The 15,671-nt window shown below is 33.8% G+C and overlaps 1 pseudogene; it reads left to right on the top strand.

Annotated features, from left to right (window-relative positions):
• The first annotated feature begins 5,589 nt into the window (after positions 1-5,589).
• On the top strand, positions 5,590-13,607 carry LOC123707774 (annotated as a pseudogene).
• Positions 13,608-15,671: the final 2,064 nt, after the last annotated feature.

A 15,671-nucleotide genomic window follows, 5' to 3' on the forward strand; every position in this document is an offset into this window, starting at 1 on the left:
ATTTGTACAGGGCATTCCACAATTTTCTATGTTACATTATCTCTAGCACACTTTCACCCGTCCTCATCGCCACATGGGCGGCTTCTCGATTGTCTGCCTCATGGCCCCTGCCATTGAGCCAGTCTTTGTGTCCACCTGTCTTCGTTGTACCTGCCCACTGTCTAAACCATTTCATTTTGTTTGAAGGGAGAAAGTTACTGCTTCAGTAATAGTTGTTCTTTTCCTGATATCTGTATTTTATATTTGGCCGTTTGCTTGATGTCATGGTCCCTTCTCTATATTCTTTGTCTGGATTTTATGTTTTGTTTTTAAATCAAAAGTCAATACGTAATTTTTAATTGGTTATTTTTTTTTTATAAAAGCCTGGCCAGGCCCAATCAGTCAAATTCATCATCTTTTACAATCCGATAGCAAACGCAGCTGCAACAGGCGCTCGTAGCTCCTAAATATTACTAAAGGTATATGTTACTAATGATAACAATGCGTGGGTTAATCACCTGTAAAAGTAGTATCAATTCATTTCCGCCACACTTTGTTTATAAACAATGGAGTCGAAACGTTTTGGTAATTATTTCTAACGGTAACGTGCGTTTATGAGATATAGCATGAATAGGGAAGGCATACAGAAAGGAATGTCAAGACAATCGGCAAAAGAGAGTAAAACAATGAACGGAGAACTAGGCAGAATAACGAGAAAGCACGACCTGAATTTTAACAATAACAGGACCTGTACAAACGAAGGCTATGTTAAGCATAGCACGCTTGAGCATTAAATAGTCGATAATTTATAGTTTCGAATCCATTAATCATGCTACATACGTATAATTCGTATTTACAGTTTTATTTATTTGTTTATTAACACTTCGTTACATTACAATATAAAAAAAATTAACATTATTAAATCAAAAGGAGGGCAACTGGCGGCCTTATCACTTTCGAGCGATCTCTTCCAGGCAACCACTGTGAGTAAAGAAAAAAAAATGTATTAAATTACATAAGATAGGCAAGAAGTGCAAAAATACATGTTATACATAGTTATTAAGACAAAACTAAACAGGAACAAAAAAAATAAACATGATGATGATACTTTAAAAATAAAAAGTAAAAAGATACAAAAATCACGATAATTTAAGATAACTATAAATAATCGTGATTTATGTATTAGCCTACAAAGTAGTGTTTAAAAAGTGTGTTCCCTGTGGCAGTGTATCTTTAACGCTGGCAGCTTTTCCTCTCTGTATTGCGATACTTATTGTTTAAGCCAACAAAGCACCAGTTCTTGGTTCACCGGTACTATCTACCAGGCGTCAACTTAAATCTTTAATAAGCGCCTGTGCACTTGAACACTGCGGCCCAAGACTCTACTCCAAAGAAAACAAAATCAAAGTTGGAGGGAAGTCTTATCTTTTATTTGTGCCGTTTATTATTTTCTGCCTGCTCTGGCCGCTTCTTTGCTTGTCCGAAGGACGTGAGACAGGGTAAACGTTTCCACACAAGTAGCATCCCATACTAAAGCCCGTGCCATTTTCCAAGGTATCAACGAAATCCCATCCAGCCGCTTGCTATCGTCTCTTGCGATGCCTGTTGGCTCCAAAATTGTTGGAACATTGACGGAGGCAAGACCGCGGCGTGGCGAGAAAAACGACCAGAACTTTTTGCAATGTAGGCCGTGGTGTCCAAGGCCTACTCCTTTACCTCCCTACTTTTGGATTAATTTGATTTTGATGTTATTAAAGTATAACGACAACGGCAGCTGACAATAACGCCATTGTTCTAACAATATAAATTAATTTCAATTCACGAGCGAGTTTTAAAAGCGCACATGGAATGAAACGTGCTTGCGTGCACCGCCGTGATTCCAATTGCAAAAACTTATTAGTATTTTAATTAAAATTTCAAAACGTTTATTAAAATAATATTAAGTTTAGTGTTTGATTTAAACTATTGTTTAATTAGTTATAAAAAAGCTCTTACTGAATCGCGATATCCAAATAGTAATTATCACATCCCAATAACAATAACTCACCTTGAAGCTGACTCTTATGTCAATTAATTTAATATGAAAAATTTCCTACGAACTCTCATTTTACTTAATTTATTACTTACACGCTAGAATAATAGGATTTTTTAAATACCTAATCGAAAGTAATCTAAATATGTATTAAAATTTAATCGGTATCATAATAGATAATTGTTTGTATCTGTTTCCATTTGTCAATCAAATAGGCAAGTAGTTGATCAGCCTTCTGTGCCTGACACACGCCGTCGACTTTTTGGGTCTGAGGCGGCTTGCCGTCCTCAAGATTTCCTCTACTGTTCAAGTGAATGTTAAATGCAAAAATATAAAGAAATTTCATTACCACATAGCCGGAGAGCGAACCTACGACCTCAGCCAGACTGAAGCCACTAGGCCAACACTCCTCTTTAAACATTTTATAACAGTATTCATAGGTGACTAGTTCAGGTTTTACTTTTTGTAATAAATATGAACTAGTCAGCGGAGAATGAACTGTACTCGTACTCTGTTCTTCTGTATTATGTACTTCCAATTGTGACAGCGATAAGTATTTTCAAACCAATGCGACTTAGGGTCCTTCAGGAAAAGAGAATACCAACTCTTAAAAGGCCAGCAACACACTTGCGAGCCTTCTGGCAATGTGAGTGGCAATGGGTGACGGTATGACTTAACATCAGATGAACCCGTTTGCCTCCTATTAAAAAAAATCGTTGAAAAACATGCAAACAAGTTATCTATATATTTGTTATATTCCGTTTTAAAATAATGGCATATTCTCTATTAATTCTCTTTATATTTCATTTCATTCGATTTTAATGACGGAAAAAACATATAACCGCGTGCGAATTTATGATGTATGGTAATCCAAAGCAACTAAAACCAAATAAAAGTGAAAAAGTTAGTGAATTAAAAAAATCACGATTTTCAAGTATAATATATATGTGTATATATATATATATATACGAAGATTCTGTGAATTCTCAATTCGTTGCTAATTGAGATAACAACATCGAAATTTATGAAGCTCGCTTTATTTTATAGTCTTTATTTTTTATTATTTCACTAACTTATTTCCAATATAAGTATTCAATATTAGTAACCAATATAGTAATAATAATATTAAATTAGATCAAATTTAAAATTTGTGTGAAAGAGTCCTTAAATGCTGGCAGAATTTCCTCGATATTATTCGTTATGTTAAGTTCTATGAGTGCACGTTAGTATTAAGTGCTAAAAAATGAGTAAAAAAATAGAACACAAGAACAGACTGTCTTCCCTTTAATAGAGACTGTAAGTAGTGTTATTGGACAGTTCCTTATGTTTAAAATCCTTTTAAGCAAGTTAGGTTAGACTTAAATTACTTATTAGTCTTAAGTTAGTCTAGATCATAATGTTCCATGACGTCATAGTAAAGACACAACACACATGTATAAAAAAAATACCGGTACTTTCTATCAGGCGTTAACTTATTGTATGCGTTGTATTTAAATAACTTAAGTTTATTTACAATATAAATAATAAAAATAACCTTTGGCTGGATATTTTTATTATATCTGACGCTATACATATATTTGCTAATAATGGACGTAGTAACAAGAAAATTGTCAGAAAAAGACAAATGAGATTTATTTTAATTCTTTACGTTTTATCATAAGAACGCCAAATTACGGTCAAAGCGAACGTTAGTACATATTTATTTTACAAAGCACTTCTAGTTACCATCTGAAAGTTGTACTTATTTATTCAAATAGTCTGTTAAAAGTCTCGAGCGCTTACAAAAAGATTACTGTGACTTTTCTCCAGTGGCAAAGTTGCTAACATATAAAAACCAGGCTAGCGCACTTTACGGTGTTTTCATTGGAGAATCGTGAAAAGTTAATTGATATTAATTAGCATTTATGATATTTAACAAACAAGTCGTTTAAATTTCGTGTACTATCTAGATACCAGGCTTCCCATCATTTCATTTGTTCCGCCTTTACGGAGACCGTATTTTGGTCAAAACTCTGATATCCAGATTGAGCGTATTGATAAACAAGCTGGGTTTGGATATCCATAGTGGCTCCCCTCACTTTAAAATCGATTTTCGTTTAGTTTATGATTAAATTGTTTTATTTATTTCTTTTTATTATCACTTCGTGTATGTTATGTTTGCCTATAAGGGCTTGTCACATGAGAAATTGTATTCTATTGTTCTTTTACCAATAAGTGCCGAGCATCGGCAAGCTTTTATAAATAAATACCTAAATAAGAGGCAACAACGGGCTTCTTTATAGATATTTTTTTGAAGAACAAAAACGGCACACGGGCAGGAGGCTCACCTGATGTTATGTGATACCACCCATGGACACTCTTAATGCCAGAAGGACAACAATACATTATTCTATCGATTGTACAGATAATCGTAGATGTATATTTATTACGTAATGTTGAGTTCAAGTGTTTTGTCTTGATCTTGAACCGATGATCGTAAAAAACCAAGCATAATTTAAAATAATAGGACTCACTGCGTAGTCTTGTTATTTTTTAATTTTGTTCCGGGTATGTTTTTACCATTTTTTTAATGCGATCGTTATGTATTTCCATTTGTACGGAAATTATACTATGTACTATGGTTTATAACGCTTTTAAGAAGTCTTCTTTAAAGGGTAGAAACACAAATGTTATATTATCTTTTATATGACCTTTCAAGGGCACTTTGTTGCTGACCACAACTGCTGTATAGTGTCTGTTTTCATAAATGATCTCAATCTCAATGATTATTAATTTATTGTATACATAATCTGAAATAAAAAGTAGTTTAACAGTGTCGTGGAAACACAAACTGGACACAGTTTTTCTGTCCACCAGGACGTCGAACAGATTTTAATAATTAACTTATATACGATCAATGACATACGTATCATTACAATATAGTCATTAGATTGCGCTATTCAAACGTTACAAAGCAATTGAAATATCGACGCTCCATAGATTGTCGATGCACGAAACCTGTTTTCACCTAGAATTCTCATTCGTATACAGGTTGCATTCCGTATTCGAAATAGAATTTAATGAAGATTGATTTGATTGATGTCTGATTGGTATATTTTTTTTGTTATGCATAATTTATAATGGTTTGATTTATGTAATATTTTTTTGATTTTAATTAAATATTATTTCTTGTTATATCAGTACTTCTTACTGCACTAATACTAACACTTTCTTTTGTAAACCTTTCTGTAGTCCTCTTTATATTGTAATTTTAATTTCTCAGGAGCAATTATTACTTATTGCAGTTAGTTATCACATTAGTAAATAACATCGTACCGTCATGTAACGATGTTCAGTTAAAATGACGTAATAAACATACCATATTTCTATGACCTTGTATACGATCCTAAACGGGGATTTTTAACTTTATATTTAAATATAAACGCAGGAAACTGTTTAATAATATTTTAGGACTAAATATTATAAATACTTTTTTTATGTTTGTAACTCAAAAAGTTCTGGATGGATTGCCAAGACCATATTACATAATCCCTGATGAGTATTAATATTTTTCAGTGTTCACAGTGACAGCTGTCACGATGGCCAACGTACTATCCCGAGGCCTCAAAAATGGAAATGATCTCTTTACATACAGCATGTTTATTGTAAGTATTTTTACTTTTTAAAGTAATTATCAAATCAAGAAGACACATATTTGCGCGTTAGCCGCAAAAAATACACATTGTCATTGTCTCGAATACTCGGCGTCGACATATCGAACGCTTCAAAGTCCCTCCAGAAATGCTAAATTTCAAGAAGCTTGGTGTGCTCAGCATGGCAAGACGGTACTTTAACTCGGGCTATCGCTTACAACAGTATAAAGCACAAAATACGCACCACATGAAGGACGATTCTCACCTATGAGCAGTAGCTCTCCTGTACTAGCTTCTCAATGAAGAGCCGTTCAAATCGTTGACTACTATTTTCTTTCCCTCCCTTCTCTTTCCCATGGCGTTGCGTAGAGATATTTGGCCTCTCTGTGTCTTCTACCACATTTACAAGGTTCAGAGGAGTTGTTCTTTTTAATACGAACAGCCTAATTTCATAATGGGAAGTCGAGGAAGTATGTGAAATTCAATTCATGCCAATTAGTTAATGTAGTTTTTAAAAATAAGAAAAGGATACCTTTCTCTATACTATACAGAATATTCACTTGAATTTTTCTTTAACATCATTGCATCATTAACACTAAGATTAGCTTTTACATTTTTGTTTATATTATTATAACTTTTTTTAAATTTTACGTTATTTTAGTTGTGTAATTTAATGTTTTTGTTTGGTTGCCTGGATTGGCTTGTTAGCGATAAGGCCCCCCGTTGCCTTATAACTTACGTAAGCTGCTTTTTTATATGCATGTTTTCGTATAAGGTAATGAAGTGTAAATAAATTAATTGCAAAAAACCCTTCAAAGTCTGCTTTAATCGGCAAAACCGTATCTGAATTATCTCTATCGTCAAATATCTTGGAATAAATTTGAACTTTGTATTAAACCCTTTTCAGGAAATAGTAAGAGAGAAGCCCCAACAGAGTGTGGTGATGTCACCTTTCTCTGTCTTGACTCCATTAGCCCAGCTCGCCATTGCCTCTGAGGGGGAATCACACGATGAGCTTTTGAAGGCAATTGGCATGCCCAATGATCATGTGGACTTACCAGAAGGCAAAAGCGAAAAAGATATTGCAAATTATAATTCATAGGCGCTAAGTATTCTGTATGTATGTTTAGTAAGAAGACGCATGGATCTGGTTAGCGCACACATATTTATAAGTTTCTGATTATCGACATTATGACAAAAAAAAACATAATTAAATATAATCTTTGAAGTAGTGTTTTTATACATAAATACAAAGCCTCATTTAGAGTAAATTTGGAAATTGAAAATTAAAGGCCAATCTGATTCTAATTAGACTTTAATATACGGCAAAGTGTTTATATATGTTTGTAAATGTAACCAAAGATACCAAAATAAAGTAATAGACCAGCATTGATCATATAAAATAAATATATAAAAAATTCTGGCGAGGGCGGGATGGCCACTATTACAAGCTGGAATCAATGATAATTTTTATATTAAGGTAAAATATTAAATTCAATGAATGCAAAGTTTTAATAAAATTTATTTCACATCTAACAATAGTGTAAAAAGGTTTTTATTCATTTTATCAACGCCACGGTTTCTTAACATTTCGAACTTATTAACATTCTTATTTAAATACAGCTTGTGACAAAAATTTCAATTACTATGATAGTTACGGCATTTACATATCAATGATTTGTCTATTTACTTTAATTGACTTTGATATAATATAACAATGTCTATAAGCATTGGTAAAATATATGTTACTTCTGCATTATACATAACAATAGCAGTATTGGCTAAGTGGCTTCAGGGTGCGACTCTCAACCCTGTGGTCGTAGGTTCGAGCCCCGGCTGTGCACCAATTCCTATGTGCACATCGAACGGGGAAGGAAAACATCGTGAGGAAACCGGCTTACCTTAGACCCAAAAAGTCGACGGCGTGTGTCATACAAAGAAAGCTGATCCCCTACTTGCCTATTAGATTAGCAAATGATCATGAAACAGATACTGAAATCTGAGGCTTAAAAATATTGTAGCGCCATTGATTTATTTTTATTATACATAATATTGGTAGGTTTTATAAATTCAAATTCCAGTAAAATCGACCATTCCATATAATATAATCAGCCTGAGAGCGAGTTCAACTGAGAAGCACTAAAAATGCAATTGGTGAATTTATTCTTTATACAATATATTCATTTTCGAAGAATGTCTGAATGAATCTTGCTTATTTCTATATTTCAGACAAAAGCTGCATTTTCTCAGAATGAACAGATCCTCAAAACAGTGAGAGGTGTGGATTTTAAAACAGCAAGTAAAGTGTACATCGGACAAATCTACCAACTAAATGAAGACTTTGCAACGTCCACCCGTGATGTATTTAATTGCGAAATTAAAAATATAGACTTTTCACATGCACAAAGAGCCGCAAACGAAATCAACTCCTGGGTAATCTCGATCTATATAAAATTCTCGTGTCACAATGTTCGTTCCCATAATCCTCGGATGCTTATGAATGTTTTATGCATATTCAGTAAGTCTGAGAATCGGCTACTATCTATATTTCAAACCCCTAAGTAAGGGGTGTCCAATAGTTTATATATACAAAAATACATACAACCCTTAAGTGTCACCCCTCTACGATCAACCCCTATTTTTTATTATAATAGATAGGTTATATTTATTAAAAAAGTGTTTCTTTGAAATAATATACATGGCAAAACAACGTTTCTACCTTAATTATATATAAAACTGGGTCAGCTAGTATCATATATAATTGAATTAGTACACACACTCTTAAATACATACGCACTCACGTTATACACCCATTCACATACTCACACATTCACGCATACTTAATGTCTTATACGGCATGTGTTTGATTAGTTGTTAAACATTGATTTTTAACATGAACCATGTACCACGGAATAATTGTTATATAGATAACAACAACACAGGGACTCGCTAGTGTGGGGACTAGTGATAGGTGATTTTGTCACAACCTATTTCTGGCATGAATAATTCGTTTTTATAAATAATATTCAGAATATAATAATTATATCTATGTAACACTCAAACGTATTTAAATAGTAACTGTACATAAGCATTCGCGTATCAAGGCATTTTTTAAAGAAATATCTACGACCCAGAAATTTCTTAGGTATTGAAACAGTTACTTTTAAAAGTAGATATAATTGTCTATTCTGAGGTGGGTAAAAGTAAAAGCGACCTTAACCAGGTACTCCTCATCGGAAAGGTGACCTAACCAATTTGCCTGCCTGGTCATCAAACAACCGAAGACTTTTCTGATTGATCATTTTAAACGTGTCGAAAAATATAAATTTTAGTTTTTTTTTAATTTCAGTTAAGCAATTTTTTTATTATATTTATTTACAGGTTGACGACCAAACAAATAAAAAAAATTAAAGACCTCGTTGACCCCCATTCATTGGATGCCGCTACTCGAGCAGTTCTGGTGAACGCTATATACTTTAAGGTAACTATAATATGTACATTAATAAACATAATATATAAATAAGTAAGCTTCGAAGCAAGTAACCTTGGACATCATGGCCTCCGATGCCAAAACAGTGCAGGTCGTTTGTGTCGCGACGCCGCTCTCTTGCCTCCGTCAATGTTCCAACAGGCTATATAGGCTGTATCTGAGGCTAGTACGATATTTGAACAAACGGCTGATATTTTCTTTAACACCCCATTCCATTTTGTAATTTGCTAATGAAGACGAAAAAATATGTGAAATGGCGCCAAATCAAAAATTTTAAAATCATTTACGTGTTCCATATTCAAAATGTTGAAAAAGAGAAAAGTTTTTATGTAACAGTATTTATGACCACATTAGTTATATAAAATGATATAATTGTTTAAAAATAAATAAATATGATATTTAAAGATATATGTAGTATCCACTTCAGTACTAAATTAAAAAGAAAGAAAAGCTGAAATACAAGCATGTATATTAGAATGTTTAAACAGTTTATTAGCGCTGATTCTGTATTATCGATTCTATACATAAGTCTATCAGCTATCACAACCATCACAACCACACATGTGCACATTCTTATAACTCGTACCCCAAAAGCTGCAACTACAACGCCTTAGAATTAGTTCATAACCATAAGTACCTGGGGCTTACAATAGATGACCGAATGTCCTGGAAAATGCACATTAATTCTGTCTGTGATAGGCTAAGAGCGATACTTGCCAAATTCACTTTAATAAAAAATAAAATACCTCTTAAAATTCTGCTACTATTATACAAAGCACTAGCCGAATCCATTATAACATATGGACTTACAAGCTATGGGAGAACATGCAAAACTTATCTAAATCAAATATTTGCAATACAAACACGTATTTTAAAAACAATTGCTCCCATAAAATTAAAATCACAATATAAAGAGGACTACAGAAAGCTATTTGCATATTTCAAAATTATACCTATACACGAGAAAGTGCAACTAGGATTATTAAATGAAAACTACTTTACAGAAAATTACATCAAAACAATTAAAACTCACTATCACTACTCAACACGTAGAAAATTAAAAAACGAATTTCTATTACCCAAATACAATAATTTATATGGGAAAAAAACATTAGATTACATTATTCCAAATTTAATAAACTCGATACCAGCTACACTTCTTACTAATATAACAAGAAACAATATTAAATTTTAATTAAAAAAATACTACATAAGTCAAACAATTATAAATTATGCATAACATAAATTATGCTATATACGTCATTAAAAAAAATATATTCGAATATAGGAACTCATCCTGTATGTGAATGAGAATTCTCGACAAGAACAGGTTTCTTGCATCGGCTATCTATGGCACGTCAGTGTTTAGATTTGTTTATGACGTTTTACGTGCAATTTTAAATCGTTTGAATGGTTTGATTGTTATAAATTTACAGTTTATATGTCACTGGCCTTAGTATATATATATGTGTGTTAATGATTTAATTATGTTCGACGTCCTGGTAGATAGAAAAACTGTGCACAGTTTGTGTTTCCACCACATCAACTTCCTTTATATTAAGAACACTTATACAATAAATAAATCTCAAATTCTAAACTGTTTTATAATACTTAATTAAATTATAAGCGGTGTCGCTTAGTATGGACTTGAATTGAGAAAAGGACATCAATTTATATTTTTATTTTTAATTAAATTTGACAATTTCTCTTTTCCATCTGTTTAATAGTGACTTTTGTATATTATTTTACCGTATTTTGAATCACAATGCTAGATGCATTATGATTCATGACTCTTCTGATTAGGTTTTAGTTTTTTTTTTGTAATTGTATACGTTGACAATGTTTAAAAGTTTCGTCTTTTGCACAGTATTTATTTTTTATTTTTCCTTACAAGCTTGGAAGAGATCGCTTGTTAGCTATAAGGTGTTTGTACATTGTACATGTACCAAATATGCAAAACAGTGTTAATAAATAAATAATTCCCTATTTAGGTTATAGTTTCAGAATGAAGGATATATATTACTAATTATTTTTAATTATTACTATGTATCTATTATATTTTATTTTAGTGTGAAACATAGTTCTTATGCATAATTTTTATAGGGTCACTAGAAGAACTCGTTCAGTCCTTTCGCCACAAATAACAGGCCGTTTTATGTTACAAAAGATTCGTCAGTTACAATTCCTATGATGTCCCAAGAATCTGACTTCAAATATGCTGAGGTCCCGGAATTAGATGCCACGGTAAGATCTATAATATGGACAACATGCTAAATAGATTTTTTTTAATGAGATGAAAATGCCCGCGCCCGAGCCAAGGATCGAGCTTGACGCTGGCTTACACGCAAAGCCCTCCGCTATTCAGAGGGATAGTAAGACCCTACCCACTAAAATCACCTCAGCCCATCTTTAGATCGTGTGGAGGACACGCTCTAAAGATGGGCCCTTGGGGTACTCCAAGGCATTTAACCCAAGGGATCCGGGCTTATATCCGACAAAGAGCTCAATCAAGACCTACGCTTTCGGGCCGCTCAAGACTGAGACCCCAGCCTTGAATTACAGACCAGTCTATGGTCAACCCTAGACCTCTTAATCGCACAGCAACCACCTTCGGCAGCATTACATGCTCACAGCCCATTGTAGTCCAGGCCTCCTCACTTCCTAGCATAGCCAATATAATACCCGGTAAAGTGAGGTCCACCCCTATGACCGATACCAGGTCATGACGCTCCCTTGTCCAGGAGCCAAACTAAAAAGTCAGAAAAACTAATGAAGATAATATTTTTTTTACTGATAAGACGTTTAATATTTACAATTTCTTACAGATTCTTCAATTGTTCTACGAAGGAAATGATGTTTCCATGATACTGGTTCTCCCGAATGAAGTTGACGGAATCACGCGGTTAGAGGAGAAGTTAAGAGACCTATCAGCACTGAACGATGCTATTTCTAAGATACTCAACTAAAGTGGACGTCACAATTCCTAAGTTCAAAATCGAGACTACAACAGACCTGAAAGATGTTTTATCAAAGGTACGTAGTATCATTCCCGATGAATTAGATTTTGTAACACATATTGCGTCTATTAAAATAAATGAAGATTAATTTCGTGAGGTTTTAATTTATGAAGAACTTAATTAATAAAGCTAAAAGCGACATGAATTCAATTTGATTAAGTACTATATGTTTGAACATCAAAGCGTCGGTCTTGTCTTGCGAGCCTTTTGGCAAAGTAAGTGTCCATTGGCGGCGGTATCACTTAACGTAAGGTGAGTCCCCTGGCCGTTTGCCTTCTATTACATTAAAAGAAATGTTCAACTATTTTCTTTGTTCACAAACTTAAAAGTTTTAACAATATTCCATACTCTTTATGAAGCATACGTTGCTAAATCCGAATCATTTAATTAAAATGAAATGTTATTTCCCTTAGATGGGCGTTAAAAAAATGTTTACACGTGGCCAAGCTCATTTAAGCTGACAAAAGGAGAGGATGAGCTAGCAATAAGTGGTGCTATACAAAAGGCTTTCATTGAAGTCAATGAGGATGGTGCCGAAGCTGCAGCAGCTAACGGTAAGTCATGTAGATGAGTAATACATTATGTTTACGATGATACGATACTATTAATATTATAATAAATTGTGTCAGAACCACAATAATACATTGTGATGCCACCAAACTTCACCCAATTTAGTTTTGACAGAGCTTAATTGGTAAATAATTATCAAGTGTCATCAAAAAGATCAATGGCCTAGTGTCTTCAGCGAGCGACTCCCAGAGGTCGTAGGATCATTCCGGCTGGGCATCAATGGACTCACCATTTAACATTCGCTGGAAGGTTGGAAAGATGATGACTAAACCGGCTTGCTTTATATACAAAAAGTCGTTGGCGTGTGTCAGGCACAGGAGGCAGATCACCTACTACACTATTAGAGTGACAAATGATGACACACGTACAGAGATCTGAGGCCCAGACCGAAAAAAGGTTGTAGTGCCCGGTGGTATTATATAATTATCAGGTTTATATGTTAAATGAAAAGTAACGTAAATAAAATAGTCTCGCAATCGATACCACACAAGTTCTGACATTGAACCTCTTTAACAAATTTAGTTTAGCTCCTTATTAACATACAAAATTGAGTTGTGTAAATAATGTAACTTTCGTATTTATATTGCTGAAGTTTTAGTGTGTAAAAAGTTTTTAACGTAAATTAGACTATATAATTCGTCTTTATTCTACGTCCAATCAGTTGCTATCCTAGAGAATTATATTTTTCATTTATAAATGGATATTAATGTTCCTTCGATACGGAATTTAATAAAATATCTATCAATCGTTTATTTTCAGTATTCGCTGTTGGCTTCACCGCTGGATTTATTCGAGAACAGCCTAAGAGGTTCCTGGCTGATAGACCATTCTACTTTGAAATAAGGCTCAACGATTTGATCATTTTTAACGGTGTTAAAGCTAATTAAAATTACTTTACTGATGGGAATTGAAAGCTGACATGTATTTAATAAAGTATTATTTGAGTTTGTTGTTTTTAACGAATAACGTATGTTTTATAGAAAAAGAAAAGTCTTTCCGCTGAGTATGACTCCCGTCAAATAATTAATTTGCATAATTTTTCGTACAATGCGACTTCTTCGATGCAAAGAGAGTTGTGTCGGACTACACGATTGTGAGGAAGTTGCATGGATCTGGTTGGCGCTGCGCCTTATTAGGATCACATGTCATTTAAACACGTGTATATACTTTCTATAACATATCTTCATAAGTATATGATTGTACTTCTTGAATGTGTGATGTTCGAGGGCAACAATAAAAATTTGCGTTTGCGAGGTTTAAACTTATCTTTCGATTGTAATTGGTTTACAAAAACTCTAAATTATAATCAGGCTTAATTCATCTCTCTTTATGTAACTATTATTAAACACGCAGGCTTAGTAAATATGATTCGTGTATGGTTAAAAAAATGTGTGCGTGTCCTAGTGTAAGAAGTAACGTACGTAACGCAAGAAGTGAAACTTCTTTATGACCTTATTTTTCGTGAAATGTTCTACTATATGCAACTTTACAAAAATTCGTTTTTACAGAATTTCATGAATTGTAATAGAATTATTACTATCATTGTTATCTTTATTAAATATTTTTGTTAATAATGGCTTCGAATCCCTTTGAATCAACTGCGGTAGGGACAAGAAAAAGATGTTGCGTATCGGAAGAATGTGACGGTATTTTTTTCCAACGCCGATAAAGAAGTTTCACTTCAATAACTATTAATATAAAACTAAATTCTGCTCTTCGTGCCTCACCAGTACCGGAGGCCAACGTCACCTACTGGATGTCAGTCTCTTGAAGCGTGTTTTTGTCCTCTGCCACATGCAGCAGCCCTTTCACTCCCTGAAGTTGCGAAGCTATGACTACTTCCTTCTACCAACACGCCTTTGATCCTGGATTTTACCAATTATAATTATTTGAAGGAGATGGTAGCGGTGAAGACTCAATACACGCCAAGTTCTGCATAAGTTTTTTCGACATTCCAACAACAACTTTCTCGCTAGAGACCTTCTGCATCCAGCCTATACAAAGTATGGGACTGTACACATATATCTAAGTCTAGAGATCTTTAAATTATGCTTTTACCATTTATTTTTCGAGGGCATATAACCCAAAAAAATGTTTTTTTCCATTTTCTCATTTATAACCATTACATAGACATGTTAAATTGTATGTCACCTGGAATATACAATGGCAATAGCCCCAGCCCGTGGCTACTATAACATTCACGTAGTCATTAGTGTGGACACAAATCATTGACGGACAGGACACATTAGTCACCTGGCAATGAAGCCACATATGGCCAAGTAGAATACGGTATGACAAAAACCACGTCGCTTCTTTTGTTGTATCTAGTTCGTATTTTCCCTTTGTCTGCTAATTGCCCGTAAATTGTACTATCGTTAGACAAATGTGAAATTGATATATAGTTAATTTCGCCAATAATAATTAATTAGTGTAAACAAGGGATATATAATAATTTATGCAACTAAGCAATCAGGATTAAGTCTATAAATTTAGACTTGTGGAATGTTAATTATATTTTGGCAGTGTTGGCCTGAAGTCGTCCTGAAGTCGTATTTTCGACCGCCGGCTGTGCGCAATGGTCTTTCTTACTATTTTCGCATTTAACATTCGCTCGAACGGTGAAGGAATACATCGTGAAGAAACCGGCTTGCCTTAGACGAAAAAAAGTTGCCGGTGTGTTTCAGGCACAGGAGCCTGATCACCTACTTTCCTATTAGATTGACAATTGATCATGGAAGAGATAAAAATCTGAAGCCCAAATGCTTGAATTTTTTTTTAATTAGGTCTTTGGGTATCATTGAAATTTGGGTGTATATAGTGTTACTGGATTCATTTAACAATCTTATAGGTAGTTGGTTACATAAGTTAAACTTATAGAACCTAAAAAAAATGTTATGTTTAGCGGCAGTCCTCAAATCAAGAACGGACGAGAAGTGGCAATAAAGTTTTCG

This window comes from Pieris brassicae, chromosome 3, assembly GCF_905147105.1.
Source record: "Pieris brassicae chromosome 3, ilPieBrab1.1, whole genome shotgun sequence".
Classification (NCBI taxonomy): domain Eukaryota; kingdom Metazoa; phylum Arthropoda; class Insecta; order Lepidoptera; family Pieridae; genus Pieris; species Pieris brassicae.